This window comes from Salminus brasiliensis, chromosome 24 (genome assembly GCF_030463535.1).
Source record: "Salminus brasiliensis chromosome 24, fSalBra1.hap2, whole genome shotgun sequence".
NCBI lineage: Eukaryota > Metazoa > Chordata > Actinopteri > Characiformes > Bryconidae > Salminus > Salminus brasiliensis.
This window is the reverse complement of record NC_132901.1, coordinates 13,112,916-13,134,936: the sequence shown is the minus strand read 5'-3', so window position 1 is coordinate 13,134,936 and position 22,021 is coordinate 13,112,916.

Sequence of the window (22,021 nt, the reverse complement as noted above, 5' to 3'; positions counted from 1 at the left end):
ACAGTTTGAAAAACTATTCTGCTAGACCTACAAAGTCATTCTGAAACCATGTTGCAGCTTTAAAATATTCCAGCAATCTTTTACAAATAATCATTCACCAATTTGGTTGCAATGTAGGAAAACCACATTAAAACATTTGAAAAAATACTAAACCAACTGAAAATGACATTATTAAGATTTGATAACTGTTTCAAGCAATTTTACAAAATGTAAACAAAATTATTTGACCAAAGCTGGTTGATTGGCATTGAAAATACATAATAATAATAACACATTCTTAGTATTAATAGCAAGTTAATATTACAGCTTAATGTAGTAATTATGTTAGCAGCAAAACTTACTATATAAGATGCTCAAAACATTTTACTATAACAGATTATTGCATCATTTAGTTTGATTGTATTTTGGTTTCATTTAAGACATTTAAGCAATTATTTTATTTTTGATGTACTTTAGAGTTTTTTTGTATGTTTTGTAGCATCAATCCTGACCAAAGGGTATGATATCTCTTTACCATTCCAATAACACCACCTGGTCAGGGCAGAAGTTTGAATTTTAGTAGATGTCCCATCATATTCATCTTCATCTTTATTATTACTTCTGAAGCAGTAGAGGAACAGGTCCTTTTTTTCAGCATGTTTTGCAGACATCAGTTTCATCATGGGAGCAGAGCAGATGTGGACTACTGTGAGGGTGCACTTCTCTCTCTGCTGGAAAACTAAGAAGCATCTTCTTAAGGACTCTTGGATGATGCGTTTGTTAAACACCTGAGTGGTGGTATGGATCATGGTCCAGCTGAAATCAGTTTCAACCTTTTGTGGTTGCAGCTGAATCCTAAATCCATGAAATCAATCTCTGCATAGACAAGCTGACCAGTTCTGAATTGTTGGTGAACTCTGGTCAGAGCTAAGCATCTCTGCAACAGGAAGAGTGCTTCTGGTTGTAGACTGTGTTCATATGCACACAGCATTATACACACTGGCATGCTGGCAGTAACCAGGCTTTGAAATAACGGATCCTGTGGAATCCAGATAAAGTCCACTGAAAAAATGTAAAATTTACTTTTTTTTTTTTGCAACTTTCTGTGTTTGCTTTTTTAAAGTAAATTTAATTTCAGATATATTTAAGTAACTTCAACCCGGTTTCAAGAGTTAAATGTTATGACATAAATTAATCAATCAATCCTTTCTTTTAGTAAAGTTTCCTTAATTTATTTTTTACTCAATCAATCCTTTCTTTTAGTAAAGTTTACTTAATTTATTTTTTACTCAATCAATCCTTTCTTTTAGTAAAGTTTACTTAATTTATTTTTTATTCAATCAATCCTTTCTTTTAGTAAAGTTTACTTAATTTATTTTTTACTCAATCAATCCTTTCTTTTAGTAAAGTTTACTTAATTTCTGCATACAATATTACCTAATTACATTTCCATAATGTCCACATTGTCAGCCCTGCGTTATCTGGCTCTCCCCCGGGGCGATCCCCCGACTCCGCCCCCAAGCCCAAATAAGGAGCCGGGGATTCCGGAAGTTGGTCGCGCATGCGCTCTGCGGCCGGCTTCCCTCGTTAGCGCAGCTCTGAGCAGCTGAGACTGGAGCTTCTTAAGCCGCAGCGTTTCACTCAGTCCTCGCTGTGAGTTACAGCCTCTGCAGCACTGCGGTCTGCGGGCTGCTCAGAGGGGGAGTCCGCTGATCTTGCGGCTGCATGTTTGGTCTGATTGGTGTGTTGTCCTCGTTACTCTGTCTGCTCTGGTAGTTAGTTCCTGTTTGCTCTCTGGTTTTGTCTGAAGTTCTGCTTCACAGTTTTTGGTTGGTTTTGTTTTGGTGGTTATTTCTGAAGCTCTGCTTCACAGTTTTTCCTTCATCAGTCTCGATTCCTTTTGTATCCCCGTCCAAACCCCTCACAGTGTGTCAGTGTAGTTTTATGTGTCCCCCTTCTCTCGTATACCGCTCAGCTTCCTCCCAGTCCCAGGTGTGCTACTGTACCCGGTTTGTGTTTCAGGTTCTGTTCGGTACTTTCCAGTTTAGTTCACTAGATTGCTGAACCTCTGATTTGGCTTTGCGTGTCTGTTTTGTTACCCTGTGTCCCGTTTTTCATTAAAGTCCTGCATCCCTGCAAGTGTTTCCCCCTGTGTTCACTGCCACACACACACACACACACACACACACACACACACACACACACACACACCATTACTAAAATAAATCCAGTCGTGTATTTTTACTGAAATAATTTGATGCATAATCTAATATAATTCTGGTGAAATTTAAATATTCTTAGTTAAAAAAAACACTTCAAATATTTACATGAATCTCAAAGATTTATTTAGTAAACAGAACAAGTCTTACTGACTCAACACATGGACGGCATGTAATCCATTATTTTTATTACAGACCAACAGTTCATTAAGTTTCAGAAATAAAAGAGCATGTTTATAGTTTTTCACTGAAAGAAAAAGTGCTGCAAGTTTAAAAAGTGCATCATTTAGAAAATCTGCATCTAAATCTACATTTATAGTAAAATGTTCAAATGGCAACAAAGTAAAAACTAATTTAGTAAATATGTGAACATAAAAAACATTTCTCTTCTTGGCAGATTTCTAGCAAACATGAACTCAAGTATTCAGCAGATTTCAGCAAAAGCCTCAGACACAATGAACAGCAGGACAGCAGCTCAGAAAAGCTGCTTTTTAGAGGGAAGAAACAACTTCCTCCATCTAGAAGTTTAGGACACTCTGCTGCACACAGTTCTCTTCAGGACAGGATTAACGGAGTTGTCGCTCAGCTCATCTTTATTCACGTCCTGCAAATTCATCAACAAAACAGCAGATAAGCATGATGTTATATCCATGCAGTGGAGGACAGTAACTCAGTAAATGTACTTCATTAAATAAAACATGACTTCACTACAGTATCGGTACAGTATCAGTATCAGTATCTATCTTCTAAGTATTTCTATTTTGAGGGACGTTTTACTTCAACTCTTACGTTTCTAAGACGTAAGGGGGTCCATGTCTTGAAAGAACGGGGAATCACTGTATGAACATGGTCCTGACAGGCGATGACCCCCATGTCCATGCTTCAGTCTGGAGCGTCTCAGCAGTTCTAGTCTTCTAGATTATTAAAGCTGCAGATTTTACATGAGCAGCTCATTTAAGGTGACCTAGAAAACAGTACAAATCTGTAAGCAGAAGATTTAGTATATATAATTAGGTATATTTTGCCCTTTTAAAAGGCTATGGACAACATTGACTGTAAAAACTGGAAAATTCATTCAAATCATTTACATACCTTCACATGCAGTCGTAATTGTAAATCCTCAGGTTTTCTACCAATAGTCTGTTTAAAATAACATGAAAGTGCAAGTTAGACAGTGAAGAAATCGAGAAAATATAGATTAGAAAATCTTTGTAAAGCCTGAACATCAGGTTGTACATTTCTCTTACAGAACTGAGGGTTTTGCCTCAATTTGAACCTGATAGAGGATCAATACTCTGATCAGCTGCTGTTCAATAAAGAAGGCTTGTGGCACTTCAAACCTTTTAGGATTTATTTAAGCTGCTTTTAGATAAAAAGGGCCAAAATGCCACACAGCAGTAAGATGCTACATTAAGTCAGTTGTTCTCAAAGTGTTCAGGGCTTTATTTCAGGCGGTCTGTAGAGCAGAGCTCCCTCACACACAGACCTGCTCTCAGTGCTTCATACAGCCTGTAGACCAGCACTGAAGGGCTGGGAAGCAGCTTTGCCCGATCACATCTCCAAACAGTAATTTCGATGGTTTAAAGCCTCGTATCTCCAGTCTCTGAGTGTAAATGTGAAAACTGCTCCAGGAGCTGAACTCCAGGCTGAAAGCTGATGTTGTTGGTCAGGCGGTTTGTGTCTCCCGCTCACAGAGAGCAGCGGAGAGAGTGGAGCCCCATCACCACACACAGAGAGAAAGCCTGTTAGTCAGAGGAGGTGAGATCGGGTTCAAACTGTTTATTAGTTTTATTACTTCTCATTTCTGCTCAGAAAACGTGTCTTTAATGGTGAAAGTGTGATATTATCAGTGCTGCCGCTCTGGCAGAGCTGAGCTGATTTAGAGAGACGGGCTCTAGGTTTAGTCAGTCAGGAGCAGAGCTCTCCTCTCTGAGTCCATTATAATGATTTATCTTCATCCAGTGAAAGATGAAGGAAATAAACACGTGTGGAGAGTTTATCACATTTCTTTTAGTCTCGTTTGTTTAGTAGTCTGTAAAGTTTGCAGCAGTTTTACACAAATAAGTGAAAAGTAGTGAACCAAGCTAATCTAATCTAATCTAATCTAAACTAAACTAAACTAAACTAAACTAAGCTAAACTAAACTAATCTAATCTAGCTCTGCCGGAGCTGTTGCAGGCTGCAGCTCTGGGGTTGAAACAAGCTGCTCAACAAACTCCAGAGAGTATATTTATATAACATTATATTTATGAAATATTATATTTATGTAAGATTATATTTATATAAGATTATATTTATATAACATTATATTTATGAAATATTATATTTATATAAGATTATATTTATAAAAGATAATATTTATGTAAGTAAGATAATATTTATGTAAGTAAGATTATATTTATGTAAGTAAGATTATCTGTATTTAATATTGAAATCAGTTTTATCTTACTTGTTTTACTTGTTTTACTTAAGTCTGTTAGAAATCACTTCAGTTTTGCTCATAATATCATTGTTTTTAGCTTTACAGTGAAGTGACTGGCTAAAGGAAGGTAGCTGAGGCAGAAAGCATAAAGGTGGATATCATGTCAGTCTGGGTAATTTATAACTTTTATTTTCATAGTATATTTTATCTGTGGAAATTTGTACTTATAATGGAGAAATAATATTGTTTTATTTTATCAATAAAATATTTGTCAAATTTGCATCATTTTCTAAAATATTTCTAGTGCTACATTTATTTGAAAGAGACTAAAGTAGGCTATGCTACCATATAGGTGGACAACATGTCAGTCTGGGCTATTTATATATTAAATATATATATATATATATATGGACATTAACTTCTTTGACAAAACAAAAAGTATTTTTGATTGAATTCAACATATATGTAAATATTTTTACCTTTGTTTATTGTAATCCCTTTATTTTTATTATTCTGAGATGGATGGAGACAAGGCTCAATATGCACGTCTTATGGAGTCTGAAGAGGAGACGGTGACTAGGCCCTGACGAGCTTAGACATGAAGGCATGACCATTGAAAAAGAGGACTTTATGAACATGGAAAGAAGATGATGATGAAGAGCAAGATGAGCAGAGGGATCAACCAACTACATCTTATCGGTAAATACATGTAGGCAGGCAGTGTGTACTGTCAGCCACCAGCAGGGGGCCTGGCCAGCACAGTAGGAACTTTGGTGGAGCTGGAGCAAAGAACTCCAAGCCCCAGAATAATAATAGTAATCAATGCTGACCAGACCCACCTGTGTGGCATGGTATAAACACACCCAGGCAAACACAGTAGTTCTAAGTTGTGAACAGTCAGAAAAAAAAAATGCAAGAGCTGAAAAAGAAAAGATTTCATGCTACAAATAGTGAAGAAAAGCAAGAGCTAAAAAGAGTTTAAACTGTAAACAGTGAAGGAAAGCTGAAGTTTAAAATAAAGAAAGAGTTTGTTGTAATTAGTGGTGAAAAGGAAAACTAGAAAAAGAAAAAAGATTTGAGTTGGAAAAGGTTAGATTCTCTTTTGTTTGAGTACACACCGCTCCTGGTGTTTCCTTTATTGACTTAAGACATTCACCATCTGTTACACGCACCATAAAATAATACCCCCCAAAAAGTAGGGGTAGTGTCATTAAATAAATAAAATACGGAATAGGCGGTCTTATGCAAACCATCATGGGGCAGAAGTGAACCCGGATGAATTCTAACATTTTCTTGGGGTCCTCATTTACATATTAAGGGGAACCAGATCTCTTCAGGGTTCATAGGCCAAGTTATTCATGTCCCGTGACTGTTTCAAGGAATTAATGGCAGCCCTCCATGTTGTAGATCCTGCCACAGGAAATAACTGTGATCATCTTAGGAAGTTGTGTTACCTGATGAACCACCTCAAAACCAAGTGTCAGCAGCTTTTCCAGGCTGATAAAAATCTGAGCAGATGAGAGAATGGTAAAATCAAAAGGTCGCTCAGGATTCAAGCAGTATATGAATGGCAAACCTACTCATTGTCGGACATTGCAACTTCAGATTCGGGATATATCTCGGTTATGGTCCGACTCAAGGAGTGGGTAATCAGTGCATGTGGGACATGTAGGATTAATCGTAAGAAATTCCCAGTGGATTTCAAAGATGTAAAATAATTGGAGCAACAAGCTTAACATGGTGATATGAGGTGGAGTAGAATTGATGGAAACGTCTTAGTTGTTCAGTGGAAGAACAGTTACATGCCTCTCTAATCTCCACAATGCTAATGATTCATCAGAGGTTTTTAGGATGGTAAAAGAATGGTGCCACGCGGGACAGAAAAATAGTCTATCAACCAGCTGCAGTAATGGACTACAGTAAACACATGGCAGGTGTTGGCAGATCTGATCAAATGTTCAACACATACAGTCTGCTTCAAAAAACTCAAAAGTGGTGGAAAACTTTTCTTCCATTTTGTGAACATAGTCTTTGATAATAGTTTCATTTTGTTTCAGGACTGGCATCGTTCCAATGGAGAAAGTTTGCAGGCGTTGCCGTCGATGCAATTTTGCCATTTCAGCCTTCAGTAGCTCCAAACACTTCCTCATTGTTTTATGTCACATTCCTCAGAGGGAGCAATTAGGAATGCAAGTTACAGGGGCTATGATTTATGCTGATCCCACGGTAAACAATTGGTGTCAGGCTAACATGCGTTGGTGTAGAGGGTAGGACCTTGTCTTGAGTTATACAGGGGGACATTGGACCCCACCGGTAAATGGGGCGTTTGTCAGGCATGGAAGTCAATTTTGGTCTAAGTTAAGGTTCCAAAGAGATTTTAGTCCAACACAGAACCCGTTGACATTGTCACTAGATTGGACCCATTCCCCAAGCACTCTCACCACAAATAATTATTCTGATGGCTCACTTTAACCACTCTATCTCATCGTAGGTGTCGAACAACATGGGAGAGATCCCATGGGTCTAATTAAAATCAACTTTTCCAGACCACTACCTGGTAATCAAAATAATGGCAGCCAGCCCAGTCCGGCCCCTCCTGTAAACTTAGCAGAAACTAGGTCACCAGCTAAGGGTGGACTATACTCATTTATCATTGGAATGTACACGGGATATAGAGAGGCTAATTTGTGGTTAGATTGGGTAATACAACAAGCTAAAGAGCAGCACTTAGGTGAGTGTGTGGCTTGCGCTGCTACTAGGCCGACATTAATCACCACACCCGCACCACTGTTCCCAGATTCAGACCCCACAGGATTTAAATGTATTATGGAACTCACCAGCCCTCACCACCCAATTGTAATGCCTTATCTAGTATATACCCGTCCATAGACAACCGTACAGCCACAGGTCCATTTACAGCCATAAAGGGGGAAAGCCAATATTTCTGTTTCGCACGTAACCATAGCTCTCCGAAATTTCTGTTGGGAAGCGTCCCTGAAAACTGGTGTAACAAAACATACACAGATACAGATTCTGTAGGACCATGGGCAAGAGCATGCCTTTACTATTATTGTGGTAATCATGTTCTAATGGTCAGAATGCCAGAGCGGTCAAAAGGTACGTGTGCAATGGTTAGACTGGCTGCATCTGTCACTCTGATAGGACAAGTCCAACCAGGTAATGATATAGACATTAATCGTAGAACCAAAAGGGGGTCTGGACAATTTGGCCTAAGCAGAGGATCGCCCACCTATATAGATGCGATAGGGATACCCAGAGGTGTCCCAAACGAGTTTAAATTGGCGGATCAAATTGCTGCGGGTTTAGAAAATATTCCAATTGTTTCTGCCATATTTCCAGTTACCCCAAATAAGAATGTGGATCAGATTAACTATGTACACTATAACGTACTGCGCCTGACTAATATCACTCGAGATGCAGTAGTCCTCCGGGTTACATAGAGGGTGAACGTGACCCGGAGGAAAGATGGACATCCAGGCAGATGGAAAAGACTGAGAAATCTACAATGACAGCATGGCACTTGACCCAAATCCCCCTGGCCCTCCGGCCGCTTTGTGGATGTTTGATGCCAATGATGTTGATGTTGACCCAATATGAAAAAAAATACAAATTATATGTACTTTTTTTATACATTTGAAAAACATGCATATCGCTCAATTACATTCCACACACAAAAATAATATTTCCAAATATATATAGCGATAGAGAGATTCTCATACAGAGATTTTACATTATACATATGCATTTGTTTTGGGAAAAAAAAAAATATATATATATATATATTAAGATAAGATATTGTCAATAAGATATTGTATATATCTTAACAAAACAAAACAAATGTATTTTAAAATACTATTTAAGATTATTTGAGATAATATTTTAATTGCAACCATAGGTGATAAATAACATTTCAATATATGTTTTTCCATTTGGGACAAAAAAAAGATAAATTAAGAGCTAAAGCTACGGTGGATTCCAGTTCTAGGCAGTTGCTAGACTGTTGCTATGGTGTTCCAGGTGGTTTCCACGGTGTTGCTAGCTGGCTGCTATGGTACACCTTGCATTAAAATGTGTTTTAATGTGATCAGATCAAGTTCGGATTTCACATGACCACAGGAAAAGCCAGGTGTAAACACCCCAGAACGCATTCTGATTGGATGAGTGTGGTCAGAGACGGATCTCGCCCACATTAATACACTAATAAAGTGGAAAACTGAATCGGATCTCGGTTGGTCACACTAGACATGCTTTTTAGTGGCTAGTGTGAACAGAATCTGGTAGAACAGGCTCTGTGTGAGGTTCCCAGAGTGGATCCTATTACTGCCAGAGAGCTCACTCATTTAGTATTAGCACCCCTATGCTGTTTTAGTGCTATGTTAGCACCAAGTTGTCAGGGTTAATAAAGTAGTAAAGAAAGCTAATCAGATATGACCAAAAATGTATAAACATATAATGAATATATTATATATAATTCACCTTTTTTAATGTTTGTGCTTCATACATCACAACCAATCAGAAATTCACATCAGGATTGAGCTGTGGAGCAGTGAGGAGCTGTGTTCTCTGGAATGATGGTGGTGGAGCTCCATCCAGTACTTCTGGGGTGAGTATCCAACATCCTGACCTCACTAACACTAAAGTCAGAAGAAACACTGAATGAGCAATTGTCCCAGTAAGTGCAACTAGAAGGGGTCGTGTACATAGGTGAGTTGTAAGACTTTCAAAGGATATGCGTGACTATTTACACATTAGCTTTTGCTATTCAGTTAAATACACAATCAAAGTCAAGGTCTCTCGCTTGCTCTCTCTCTCACTCTCTCACTCGCTTCCTACAGTGCACAGTCAGTAACTCCAGCTCTATCTCTGCTAATCAATCAGCTTATTGTACTATTCCATGGAACCATGGCACCGCTTACCGCCCCGGTGTATGCAAACAGTAGAGTAATATACCTGCGCCCCACGCCAGGTCCCTGACCGGGCAGCTAACTCACAACAGGAAAGTCAAAGTTCTTCAGGCTGGTGGAGCTGTGCTGAATCCCTGTATGTCAGTGTCCGGGTTAGAGCAACACTGTGTAACAGTTTACGCATAAATCAGCAGCTCCAGGTATAGTTGTTGGTTACTAAGGTGTTGCTAGGTAGTTGCTATGGTAACAAGTTAGTTGCTATGGTCTTGCTAGATGTTTGATAAGGTGTCACTACGGTATAGAGGTTGCTAGTTAGTTGTTGAGGTGGGGGTAGATTTTTGCTAAGGGCTTGCTAGGTGGTTGCTAAGGTTTTGCTATGGCATAGCTGTTGGTTGCTAAGGTGTTATGTGGTAGCTAAGGTGCTACTATGAAAAATTCTGACGAATCTCAGCTCTCTCTGTAATGAGACCTCGTGTGACCCACAGCACTATATAAAAAAAATAATCTGGCCCGAACCTGAAAAACATGAAGTCCTTAGTGATTTCCTGAGTGTCCCCTGGTCAGTACTATCTTAAGGGCAGAGTCTCCAGATTCAGGAGGTGTTTGAACCATGTTTCTGTGCTGTATTATCGCAAAGATATTAATAGAAATACGGAGACAACATCGTAAAAAAGCACTAATTAGCATTAGCATTAAACAGTAGCATTTATTAGATCCCAAAAAGAGGACCTGTCCCAGAAAAGGGGGGCATCCGGTCACCCTGGCTGACCACTCCCAAAGGAGCTGGTTCAGTTGTTTGAGTTTGAAGGTGTCGTATTACTGGACAACAGTGAGGGTTCCGTCGTTCCTTGTTTACTTTGGTTACCATGGTTACACCATGACCAGAGGTTTAGCACAGTTCCCTGCAGCAGCTAATGCCAAGTGGCCCAAAATCCGAGTGCACAGCTTTTACAAATGTCAGTAGATGATGTCATAATGGCCTCTTTGACATCACCGTGACATCACAGCCCCACAAAGCAGTATAAATAGACCCTACAGAGCTCACCGTCCTCACTCTGAGCCTTTCACTCACACAGTGCAAAGGAGCAGTCAGCGCCAGGAGCAGGTCCAGAGAACCATGACCGACACCGGGGAGATGGACCAATGGAAGGCCGAGCGGGAGTCCCTGCTGTTTCAGCTGGAGGAACTGAAGGCAGAGCTGGAGACCAAGGAACTGCAGATGGAGAATGCCAAAGAGACAGTCGAGAAGGAGAAGGCAGCAAGGCTGAGGGAGTGGAAAGCCAACACAAGGAGGCACAATCGCTGGGTCAAGAAGGTCAACACAACGAAGGAACAGGAAATTGAAAAGGAGACCTCTGACCTACGTGCTCAAATCCAGGACCTGGAGGAGGCCAAGCAAGAGGTGATGGACTCGCTGGACTTCAAGACTGAAGCCCTACGGCAGGTCAGTGAGGAGCTGGCAGACAGCAAACATAGGAGAGCGAGTTCAGGGCATTCGCAGATCAGCTGTACGTCCAAAACATGGAGCTGCATGCATGGTACTGGCGGATGAGGCAGGAGCTGGACGTCCTGCGACATGAAAGGGCTCAGACAGAGGCGCTGGACAGGGAATACAAGCTGGTATCGGCTCTTCCTCCCATTGCAATGCAGAAGCAGAGGGTGATGGAGGAGCTGAAGCAGAAGACTGCTGCTGAGAGGGCCGCTGTGGAGAAGGCAGCTGAGGAGAGGGCCGCTGAGGAGAAGGCAGCTGAGGAGAAGGCCGCTGCTGAGAGGACTGCTGCTAAAAGGGTCGCTGCGGAGAAGGCCGCTGAGGAGAGGGCCGATGAGGAGAAGGCCGCTGAGGAGAAGGCAGCTGCGGAGAGGGCCGCTGCGGAGAGGGCCGCTGCGGTGAAGGCCGCTGAGGAGAAGGCCGCTGCTGAGAGGGCTGCTGAGGAGAAGGCAGCTGAGGAGAGGGCCGCTGCTGAGAGGGCAGCTGCGGAGAAGGCAGCTGCGGAGAAGGCCGCTGAGGAGAGGGCAGCTGCTGAGAGGGCCGCTGCGGAGAGGGCCGCTGAGGAGAAGGCAGCCAAGAAGCAGAGGAAGGCGAGAAAGGGCAGTGCGAGGCTTAAAGGCTTCTGGAGCCGACTCTCTGCTGCATTCAGAAGGAGGAAGTGAGAGAGGGAGACAGAAACTGAAACCGAAACAGAAACAGAAGAAGGGAACAAAAAAGGGAATAAATGAAAGGAACAGAAGAAGGCAACAGAAAGAGAGAGACAGAGTGATGATGAAGATGAAGAAAATGAGAGAGAGACACAGAAGAAGGGAAGAGAAAGAGAAAAAGAGAGACAGAGTGACGAAGATGAAGGGAATGAAAGAGACAGAAGGGAAGAGAAAGAGACAGAGTGACGATGAAGATGAAGGGAATGAGAGAGACAGAAGAAGGGAAGAGAGAGACAGAGACAATGAGGAGAAATGAGAGAGACAGAAGAAGGGAAGAGAAAGAGAGACAGAGTGACGATGAAGGGAATTAGAGAGAGACACAGAAGAAGGGAAAAGAGAGACAGAGTGACGATGAAGATGAAGGGAATGAGAGACAGAAGAAGGGAAGAGAAAGAGAGACAGAGTGACGATGAAGGGAATGAGAGAGAGACACACAGAAGGGAAGAGAAAGAGAGACAGAGTGACGATGAAGATGAAGGGAATGAGAGACACAGAAGAAGGGAAGAGAAAGAGAAACAGAGAGACGAGGAGAAATGAGAGAGACACAGAAGAAGGGAAGAGAAGGAGAGACAGAGAGACGATGAAGATGAAGGGAATGAGAGAGACACAGAAGAAGGGAGGAGAAAGAGAGAGAGTGACGATGAAGATGAAGGGAATGAGAGAGACACAGAAGAAGGGAAGAGAAAGAGAGACAGAGTGACGATGAAGATGAAGGGAATGAGAGAGACAGAAGAAGGGAAGAGAAAGAAAGTGTGGGGGGAAAACGGCACGTTAATCACAATGACATCATAAAATGGGCTGGATACCCAGCCTCAGAATTTTCAAATAATTAAACTAATCAGTCCCATTAATACATGAAATCAGCCTCATAAATGAAATCAGTCTCATGAATAAATGAAATCGGCCTCATAAATGAAATCAGTCTCAGTACATCATCATTAAGCCTTATAGAGAGGAAAGTTAGTGAAAGTGGTTAGCTTTGTTGACTGGGATGGATACCTGATGCGTCAGGGTAATTAATAACCATGTTGTCTGTATAACATGTGGACGGACCCCTTGTGGTGTCCTGGGAATCAGGTTGTTTCCTGATCAATGGCTTGTGGCTTTGTTGAGAGTCTGTTTTAGACTCTCAACTAATGCCTTATAGGAAGATATCCCGTGATCTTAGTTTTAGACTTTGCTGAGGTCAAGTAATTCCAAATTTTTGTCTGAGTAATTAATCGTCAGGCAGTGTTTCAGTTATTCACACCAAGACTAATCTTGCGATAGACTAGTGAGGATAAATGTTTCAGGATCCTAAAGCCAAGCATAGACTTGAGCTTAGTGATTTGAACATGTGTCTGCATAAGTAATTATGTTTATGTAATTATGTTTCTGGGAAAGATCATTAATTACATTGCTATGAAAAGAAAGAAAACTGTCAAACTTACACGCTAGGTTTGTACAATGGTGGTAGCAGATATGCTGTGTAATAATCTATAGACATATGCTGCACGCATTTAAAAGAGTTTGATATGGAAATAGTAAGCAGAATGCTGGACACTGCTGGAAGCCTGTTACCAAAATACTCTGCAGTAAGTTACCAACACCCTGTAACTGCTGTGCTGGAAGCAAAACGCTAAAGGGTAGAAATGTAATGTGTACAAAGGAAATTAAATGGTTATGAAGTTTGGAAGGTCGTTAATGGCACTTTAATTTGCTGTTTGATTTATAACACACACACACACACACACACGTTTTGTTTTTACTGTATTTGTGTTTATTCTGCATTTAATAAAATACATGTTTTTACTGTATTTGTGTTTGCAGTTATTCTAAAAGATTAGTTTTACTGTTTTCATAGTGTTTTTATTTTACTGTATTTGATCTAATTCTGACCACAGCTGTAGTCACTTAGACCCCTTTTACTCCTGGTCACTTCATGGAACTGGGCTCTGGGCTGTATCCTGATAAGATTTTAGCCTCATGTCTTTACACTCGGTAATCAAAAGCGCCTCCGGTTAGTCAGACTAAAATCCGATCTCTGTGTGGGAGGAAATATGCAGATTCGTCCACTGAGTGGTAGCTATCACTGGTGTACTGGTGTAATCCCGCTGTCTCAGTCCCTCAATAAAGCAAGTTTCAGTGTAATCAGAGAGAATGCAGCAAAATAGTTCCTCTTCTCTACATTGTAGAGTCCCCCTGTCCTGCACGTTTTATTGCAGGGGTGTTCAGTCTTATCTGCAAAGTGCTGTGTAGCTGCAGGTTCTCCATCCTAAACAAGCTGCAGGACACAATAAAGCAATTTTTTGATAATGTAATAGCAGTGATGTGTGAAGATTAAGACACACCTAGGGCTGGGCCTAAATGTCCAAATATTATGTTAAAGGACCATAAACTCCATTTTTCCTCTTTTCTCTTCAGTCCTACTTAGTGTTTGTGGAGTTTTGTGAATCAAAAATCACACTTTATCCCTTACAATTAAAACTGGCTGTGTTTGTTTATTACAGTGCCTTTAAGAGATATGTAGATGAGCTTTGTTCTGACTAGCTGCGTTTCTCTGAAGTTCAAGCTCTTAACTGTGGAGTGAAGCATTTGTGAAGTTGGATCAGATGTATGAAGTGGAGAATTTGGCATTTCATTTCAGGTCATTTCTCCTGTGTGGGGTGAAACTTTTGGCGTTCTCGGTCAGGTACTTTAAACTACAGGATGTGGGAAAATGAACATTTTATTTTAGGTCTTTTCAACTGTGTGAAATTCTGTTTCAGGTACTTTAACCTAGATACAGTGGAGTATGAAATGTTATTTTTAGGATTACATTTCAGGAGGGTGAATCATGTTATCTGAAAAATGGGCTCCGCTAATCATCTTATAGAACCCATAGGGGGCGCTACAGGCTCTTTATTAGAATTAGACATATAATATAATAATTTTTAATATAGAATACAGTACCAGTACTCTTTCAACCAGAATACAGTAGCATAACACTCCACAACCAGCATAGAGGAGCATAACTCATACAGAACACAGTATTCGGTTCAAATGAATTTTATTTATACAGCGCTTTTCACAACAAATGTGGTCACAGCAGCTTTACAGAGATCCGGCTCCAAGCCTCTTTTGAGCAAGCCAGTGGCAACAGTGGCAAGAAAAACTCCCTCAGATCGAGAGGAAGAAACCTTGAGAGGAACCAAGACTCAAAAAGGGAACCCATCCTCCTCTGGTCGACACCGGATAGCACAATGAAAAGCAAAACAGGAATAAAACACGGAATTAAGGGAATATGGCCAATGTGCTGTCAAGTCATAAAAAGATGAACACATGAGTGAAATGTTAAAGTCCATGCAGGTACAGGGTCACAAGCACAGCCATGCAGTGAGGGGAGGATGACTCCATTCGAGGCCCCAGAACCGGACAGCAGGCAGGAGGGTGGTGGAGAGAGCCAGGTCTGCCGATGGAACAGTTGAAACTGGGCATCTCCGCACATGGGAAAGAAAGAAAAACACATAGGGTTATAGGAGGGGGGGAATCAAAGCAAAAACTTTGAAGGGTTACAGCAGGACAGGGTAGGAAAGAGCAGCCAAACACAAATGCACTCGCACCAGCAGACAGCAGGGGGGCAGCTCAGCACATGGGGGAGAGAAAAGAAATGAAGGAAAAAGAAGAAAAGGTTTAGGTTTATATATGAATATGAACAGCACTGTAACCCCGCTCAAGCACAACAAAGCAGCAAAACAAATTATACAGAACACAGCAGTGTAACCATTTTCATGAAAAACACAAGCAGGAAACAGCAGCAAAATGATTATACAGAACAAGGTTAAGTGACACTGTTCAAGCAGAACGGTCATGCAAAACACAAGCAGGACACAGCAGCCCAACACTGTTCAAGCAGGACACAAAAAAGTGGCACAGCAGCGAAATATCATTCAAGCAGAACACAGCAGCAAAATGATTATACAGAACAAGGTTAAGTGACACTGTTCAAGCATGACAGCAGCGTAATTAAACAATTTTAAAGCAAAACACAAGCAGGACACAGCAGCCCAACACGGTTCAAGCTGAACACAAGCAAGTGGCACAGCTGCAGCCACCTTTAGCACTGTGCTTGCAAGGCAATCTTGTAAAAAACTGGAGACCGTGGGTGCAAAAGGTTTACCGGTTTCTTACAGAGTGGGATTGTTGAGGAGTCTGAAAAAGTACAATGCAGTGAAGGTCTACAACATGTTACAATTCAGTAAGGAAGAAACTAAAACAAGAAATTTGCTGAAAAACAAGTTCAGAGATTACTGAGAGTCAAGAAAGAACCTACCCAATGTTCACCATTTGTTCTTCACAAGAGCTCAGGGTCCAGCTGAAAGCACCGAGGCGTACGGGAGGAATTCAGGGACCAAAAACTGCAGAATTCAGCAAAGCCCTCACATATTCTGACCACCGCATGTCACCGCTAGGAAAGCTACCACTCACCTGTGAACACAAAAGCCAAAAATGTGAACTGAATTTCACATATTGTTGATGGTGATGTACCAGCAATACTAGGATGCGAGACATGGGAGATGTTACAGCAGGACAGGGTAGGAAAGAGCAGCCAAACACTAATGCACTCGCACCAGCAGACAGCAGGGGGCAGCTCAGCACATGGGGGGAAAGAGAAGAAATGAAGGAAAAAATTAAAATATAAAAGAAAGAAAAGGTTTAGGTTTATAAATGAATATGAACAGCACTGTAACACCACTCAAGCACAACAAAGCAGCAAAACAAATTATACAGAACACAGCAGCATCACTTCATGAAAAACAACAGCAGCCCAGCACTGTTCAAGCAGGACACAGCAGCGAAATACCAATCAAGCAGAACACAGCAGCATCATTTTCATGAAAAACAAGCAGGACACAGCAGCCCAACACAGTTCAAGCAAGACACAGCAGCGTAATTAAACAGAACACAGTAGTGTAACAAGTTTGATGCAAAACACAAGCAGGACACAGCAGCCCAACACCGTTCAAGCAGGACACAGCAGCGTAATTAAACAGAACACAGTAGCGAAATATCGTTCAAGCAGGACGCAGCAGCATAACATTGATGGAAAAACAAGCAGGACAGCAGCGAAATTATTATATACAACAAGTGAAACTGTTCAAGCAGAACACAGCAGCGTAATTAAGCAGAACACAGCAGCGTAACAAGTTTGATGCAAAACACAAGCAGGACACAGCAGCCCAACACCATTCAAGCAGAACACAGCAGCGAAATATCGTTCAAGCAGGACACAGCAGCAAAATTATTATACAGAACAAGGTTAAGTGACACTGTTCAAGCAGGAAAAAGCAGCATAATTAAACAGAACACAGCAGCGTAACAACTGTCATGCAAAACACAAGCAGGACACAGCAGCCCAACACCGTTCTAGCAGGACACAGCAGGCCAACATGGCTAAGACAGGAGACAGCAGGATAAATTTGATGCAAAACACAAGCAGAACACAGCAGTGAAATAGCAATCAATAATTAAACAGGACACAGCAGCGCAACAATTTTGATGCAAAACACAAGCAGGACACAGCAGACCAACATGGTTCAAGCAGAACACAGTAGCGAAATATCGTTCAAGCAGGACACAGCAGCGTAATTAAACAGGACACAGCAGCGTAACAACGGTCATGCAAAACACAAGCAGGACACAGCAGCCCAACACGGTCCAAGCAGAACACAAGCAAGTGGCACAGCTGCAGCCACCTTTAGCACTGTGCTTGCAAGGCAATCTCATAAAAAACTGGAGACTGTGGGTGCAAAAGTTTTATCTGTTTCTTACCGAGAGTGTTCTTGTTGAGTCTGAAAAAGTCCAATGCGCCACCTTTCCGCATGTTGCTGGGGAAGATGCAGTGAAGGTCAACATGTTACAATTCAGTGAGGAAGAAACTGAAACAAGAAATGTGCTGAAAAACAAGTTCAGGGATTACTGAGAGTCAAGAAAGAACCTACCCGATGTTCACCATTTGTTCTTCACAAGAGCTCAGGGTCCAGCTGAAAGCACTGAGGCGTACGGGAGGAATTCGGGGACCAGAAACTGCAGAATTCAGCAAAGTACTCACATATTCTGGCCACCGGATGTCACTGTTGGGAAACAGCATGAACTAAACAACTGGGTAAGCAGCATGGTCACAGTGGTGAGGATTTTGGCAGATCAAACGTCAGAGCAGATCATCACAAATCCAGTACATTGGCCATGTGCTCTCTGCAGAAGGTCTCAATCTAGATCGAGAGAAAGTGAGAGCTGTAAACACACATGCCTACACCAGAAAACAAGCAGGCACTCATGGGATTCATGGTCATGATTCAGTACCTTTCCAAGTTTATTCCCAACCTGTCTGAAGTCTGAAGATCCAGAGATGCAGCTACTACACACAAGAACCATGGAAGGAGGGCCCAAATCCAAACATACTGGACATTCAAAGCAGAAAAGCAAAATACAGATTCAAGACAAGCTGCAGAGAAGACAACTCAAGCAGAACAGCTATTATGACACAGACAAAGAGCCCACCAAGCATATACATGTGGGACAAGGAGAGAATTCAGAGAGGGCAACCTGCTATCATGATCAGCCACGATTCTTCACAGTCCAGACGCCAGGTGGTTATGAACATGTGGTTATGAACATAAACAGAAACAATGTCCTGCTTATGGCCAAGTGTGTAAATCCTACAACAGAAAATCACCAAAAATGTGCAAAACAAAACAATCAGAGCAGAATGAGGAAAAAAATCATGCAGTTGAACAAAAGGCAGAGCAGGAAGATTTCTTCATTGAAACAGTTGAAATCAGAAAAACATTGACACTGTCAACAGAAATAAACAGAATAACTGGAATGAAAATATAACAAGAACTTTGGATTCAGCACCAGTGCCCAACTTGAAGACAATGTCATCACAGCACAGATCTACAATCAGATTTGAAACAAAACTCAAATCAAAAATGCAAGATTGAATTTCACATTTTTGACAGTGATGTTCCAGCAATACTAGGACGTGAGACATTAGGTGTGGTTTAAAGATGGAAGAACCTATAGGAGAAACAGAAAACACCTCCTCAGGACGGCTGAAAGAGTTCCCATCAGCATCACCCAATGTTGTTGCAGATTCCTGTGTCGAGCCGCAAGTCAGTGAATCTGGTCCACCTGCAGAAACTGGTACTGCAAAACAATCTGACTTACCTGAGACACATCAGAGAGAGGCATTCTTCACAAGGTCAGGAAGATAAGTGAAAACACCAGCAAGACACAAGGACTGAATCTGGAACACACATACAGTACACATTTACAATATTACAAACAAAAACAAACAAACAAACTGAACATGATATTAATAATATAAACTTTACAGCTCTTTGGAAAAGATAAAGCAATAAGGAGGAGTCTAAAGTAAGTGTAGAAATGAAGACACTGCTCAGCACTGATGTGTGTATTAATGATAAACTGATTAGTCGTGTGCTTCTCTGTGGACGAGTTGTGATGAAAAGGAGGAGCCTGTTCTCTTTCTACAATGGAAAACACACACACACACACACACACACACACACACACACGTTAACACAAACACACACACTTCATACACTTCCATCTCCAACTATGAGGGTTTATTTAGGGTGTATTCTACACACTGCACACCAACACGTTTCTATAAAACAACAATGGGGCAGAAATGAAAATATTGCAGCACTGATTAAAAAGTACCACAAGTGTTTGAGCAGCATGAGTATAGAGCTTTTGCACTGACTGCATTTTAAACTGAAGGTCACACTCAATAAGAGGAACTCAATAAGAGGAAATCTCACATACTTGTGATCTTAGACTAGATACAGAAGAGGAAACCTCGGTCTCTTGCTTTAAAAACTGTATGTTGAGGAGTTTAGTCAGTTGTGGATAAATGCTGCGTCAGCATGTTCAGAAACTTCAAACAGCATGTTAGCATGTGGGTTGTTGTGAAAAAGGTTTCTTGGATCTCAGACTCTGATTGCTGTCGTCTCCCAGGGATCAAACTTCCACTCTCTCAATGACAGGAGCAGTGATTAGACGGTGTTGTGTTGCTGCGTATTTTCTAACTGAACTGACGGTTAGAATCAGTGTAGATACCAAACCCAAGCACAGATTTTACCTTTGAAGATTTTCTACTCTAAAATGATGAAACCTCCTGGGGTGGTGAAGCTGATCAACAACACATTTATTTCTTATAAATGTCAGTAGGGGGATTTCTCTGAAGACTGGTAGCTGGATTGGTTCTTGAGAGGACCTGATGCTCCCTGGAACTGAAGTTCTAAATGGAAAGCTGTGTATTAGACATCTCTCCTGTTGTGAAAGACATTTGTGTCACATAGAAGACAAACCTTCTTAGGGCCTTTATTCCGTCACCTCTTAAACTCCCAGACTTTGACATAACAAGGATTATTATTCTGCAATGACATGGAATACAGCACACACTGGCCAAATCCTTCTAAAGTTAGAGGAGTGAGTAATGAGTTCCTGTGGAGTTTCAGAGGTTAAAAGGGTTCATGATGTTCAGTTTAAACACACACTGAAAGTTACCTGGAATCGTGCTGGACATTATCTCTAACTGGCTACAAGGGGTATAGTCTTCCTTTTCTTCAGGATCTGCTTGAGAGACAACATGACAGATTATCTAGAACATGTCAAGTGATTGGGATAACATCAAATATCTCAATGTTTGATGCTAGTTAATAATAATAATAATAATAATAATAATAATAACAACCTGAAGGGGAGTTGAAGCCTCTGGAACTTTAGTCTCCTGGTTTTTTGCTTCATGGTGGACTGTGGGATAACAGCTTCTGCCTCCACCACTGGCCCACAGAGCACATCCTCACAAGCCTGCTGGGAACACGAAGAAGCAGAATGATGAGCATCCTGCTGGGAAAAAGAGAAGGCGTTGTGCACCACAGAGTTGATCCTGAAAAACGTCTTCTTCAAAGTGTCCGAGAGCTGCCCTTTCAACTGCAGCACAAAGTGGACTACAGAAGCAGCAACCGTCCTCCTCCTTCCACAACCTCTATGCTTCTGCAAGTTGAACTTGGCCTGGGCAGGCACGTTAACAGGAGTGGAGAGAAACCGGAGCAGTCAGTTACCGCCAAACTTCAGGGGACGCAGAGGGCAGGAGGAGCGAGAGTGCGTCTGACAGCAATATGACCAGACATGGAGCAGTCTGGAAGAGGACGCGAAACAGCCAAGATGGTTGAAGTTATTGAAGACTATCCATCTGTCCAGGAAATACACGAGGCGGGCGTGGTTATCGCGAGCATTGGAGGAGTACAGCCGGGTAGCGGGCCCAGCCGCGTGAGCAGTGGGTGCGGGTTGCCGGAACGAGGAAGAGGGAGTGTCAATGAGGGAGCAAGTGGATGCGGGATGAGCGAGGCCGGTGGAAGACTTCAGAACTGAGTCTGACCAATAAAAACCTGACCAAAAAAAGGCCCTGTGTGAACCGATGTTATGACTCCCACCAATGTAATAAACGGACCTATGCCCTTAATTCAGTTTCACAGAAATCTAGTGAACTACGGTGGTTAGAAATCATAACGTCATTGACATTGACTGCTGTAGGGGCTACAGATTGTATATTTAACAGCTTAAATTCAATGCAGAACTGCTTGTACTCGGAAAGATGGAAAAATTTCTATAAATTCTAATAAGATTTCTAAAGCAGATTTTCCGACGTAACAATTACAAACCATGACAGTCTCAATACTGCAGAATTTGTCTGAGATACTATGGATGACATTGATATATTACTTTTTAATACAAACAGAAAAGTGACAGAATAAATGGGAGGAATCAAGTAAATCATGTAAACCACTTACCTGCCAACTATGCAGTTCACTAACCTGACAGTGTGACTGGAAAGGGCTAGTCAGTCCTGGCCTGACACCTTCTTGATGTTCCTGGAGAGAACAATAGACCCCAGGCGGCTCAGGTGAAGCTCATCTTTGTGTTCGAGAACTGGACACAGCTGAAAGCTCTCCCAGTTCTCTACGAAGTCAGCACAGACAGACCTGTCCCGCAGTCAGCAGTGGAGCGAGAAGAACTGAGGAAACGGCTCACTCACTCGTCTGTAAGTGGGCAGGGAGTCGAAGACGATGATCCTGGTGTCTGCCTTTTTTCTGAACAGTGTCCAGAAGCGTATGGCAGTGCTTCTTCAGGACCACACGGCATCAGGTGGAGAACAGTGGAGAACGATGGTGCCAAAGCCACCTGGTGACGTCCAAGACATTTCCAGGCCCTCTCAGGTGCAGGAGTGG